Source organism: Molossus molossus, unplaced genomic scaffold, assembly GCF_014108415.1.
Source record: "Molossus molossus isolate mMolMol1 unplaced genomic scaffold, mMolMol1.p scaffold_m16_p_14, whole genome shotgun sequence".
NCBI classification, from domain to species: domain Eukaryota; kingdom Metazoa; phylum Chordata; class Mammalia; order Chiroptera; family Molossidae; genus Molossus; species Molossus molossus.
This window is the reverse complement of record NW_023425349.1, coordinates 63,146,118-63,148,447: the sequence shown is the minus strand read 5'-3', so window position 1 is coordinate 63,148,447 and position 2,330 is coordinate 63,146,118. Positions and strand designations below refer to the sequence as shown.

Below are 2,330 nucleotides of genomic sequence, written 5' to 3'. Positions count from 1 at the left end.
ATGGGAAGTATGTGGCTTCTACTCCAGAGCCATACCACTCAGTCTACTAGGAGTCCAACTCTAGCTCTCTCAGGAGGAAAACCACACAGGTTCAGGTTGGGTACAGCCAGCGGTCCTCACTGCAAGAACAAGCTCAGCAGGGTGGAGCCACTGCGACTCAGGAGGACAAACCAGAAGAGTCTCCCATTGGGGGTGGCACCCAGCAGTGAGGGGAAAGACCTTTGCCTCCATCCCATTGGAACTCTGCAGTTGTGCCTATTGGAGTTCCAACAGGAGGCTCTTGAAGAGAAACACTCTGAAGGTCCTAGCTCTGAGTGGTTTTTCCTGTGGAAATGAGCTCAGCAGGGTGGGGACATTGAGACTTGGGAGGTCAGATTGAAACAGACTTGCCTTGTGGGTGGCCCTGTCCTGCTGAAAGGGGACATGCCCTTTGGACTTGGCAGGTGGTGTTGCCAGTAGATGGAGAGTTGTTATTGCATTCCCCAGGTTGGTGATGAAAGAATAGGAGTGGCAGATTCTGGAAAGACAGTGCCTGAGAGCAGTGTGGGATATTGACTCAGGGTGGGGACCTCAGGAGCAGACCTTCCAAATCTGTCTTCAGGGCCATGCCACCCAGATCTTCTCTTTATGACTCCCATGTGCCCTGAGTCACCTATCCTCTATCATAGCCACAGGTGAGTGCCCTAGCACAAATTCCTGTGCATTGGCCCTTGAAGAGAGCACCGGGTGCTTTGGCCAGGTAGCTCAGTGTTTAGAGAGTCATCCAGATTCCCCAAGGTTGTGGGTTTTATCTGTAGATCAGGACACATATAAGAATCAACCAAGAAATGCATACATAAGTGGAACAAGTTGATGTGTGTTTTCTTTATTTCACTCTCTCCCTTTCTTTCTCTAAATTCAATCAATAATTTTTTTTTTTTTTTTTTTTTTTTTTTTTTTTTTTTTTTAGGAAAGATAAAGAGAGCACCTGGGTTTCTAGCAGACTTCTTCCTTTTTCAGGCAGACTCCCCACTGATTTTCACTGCAAGATGTTAAAAAATATGGAACACTTTAAGAATTTGTACGTCATCCCTGTATAGGGGTCATGCTAATTTTCTCTGTTTCATTCCAATTTTAGTATATGTGCTGCCAAAGTGAGCATTTATTCTGGTATTATTTTGTTATTATTTATTTTATTTCCATATTTTTTCCTAATAATGTGATTTGTACCGATTTATACTGGTATGTATTACCCTTCCATAAAATTATTTTTTAACTTTTTCATTTCATCAACGGTTAACATAAATGGTATACTTTCTTGGTGTATATAAACAAATAAAGCCTATTTATCTCCTTTTACCTAAGAACCCAACCAGTAAATCCTCAGTTTTAAGTCATGGAGTAAAGTAAGGCTTTGAAGAGTTGTATGCCTTCAATACCTTCTGCTCTAGTCCCAGGAGATAATAATAGGTAACATTATAGATCATTTAGTGTAGGACAAGCACTGCACTCTGTACTTTACATATAATAACACATTTAATCATCTCCAAAACCCTGTGAGATGAGCTCTGTCATTATCTACACTAAAATTAAAACTCCATGAAAGCAATGTATTTCTGTTTTGTTCACAAATATATCCCAAGTGCTAGAACAGTGACTGGCATATAATAAGGATTCTAGAAATGTTTGCTTAATAAATCTATTCACAAATTTACAAATAGGAAGAATGGTAGAACACAGAGTTTACATAACTTATTTTAATTTTACTTCCAATAATTGGTAGAATCCAGATTGAAATCTAGACACTTTGGTGTTAAGAGTTTGTGCTCTTTACTATTACACTTTTAGAAGAGTTGTTCTCTTTTTGTTTTTTTCTTTTTCTCTCTTCCCCATGAACCAAAGCCTATATTTTCTTAAGATAGTTTAATAATGTTATTTTCAGAATGTATATTCTCTGTCAAGATACCACTTTTATCTCATAATAGTATATATTCCAAAACAATGTATCAGGATCAAGATCCTTTTTAGAATCTACCGATTTCTTTCTTTTTTAAATTTTAAAAGTTAATTTTTAGAGAGGAAGGGAGGGGGAGAGAGAGAGAGAGAAACATCAATGTGAAAATGAAACATAAATTAGCTGCCTCCTACACATCCCATACCTGGGATTGAGCCAGCAACCCAGGTGTGTTAGCTGACTGGGAATTGAACCAGCAACTTTTCAGTGCATGGGAGGATGCCCAACCAACTGAACCACAAGAGCTAGTGCTCCACTAATTTCTTGTCAATGGTCTTAGTCCCTCTTCTGATTACCACTAGTCTTAGTGCACCTGAAGTCTTGGTAGAAATGAAGA

At 39.4% G+C, this 2,330-nt stretch overlaps 1 non-coding gene across 1 annotated transcript; it reads right to left on the bottom strand.

Annotated features, from left to right (window-relative positions):
- Positions 1-1,034: 1,034 nt before the first annotated feature.
- LOC118630305 lies at positions 1,035-1,141 on the bottom strand. Its single transcript, XR_004959555.1, has one exon. It is a non-coding gene; the product is annotated as a U6 spliceosomal RNA (small nuclear RNA).
- Positions 1,142-2,330: the final 1,189 nt, after the last annotated feature.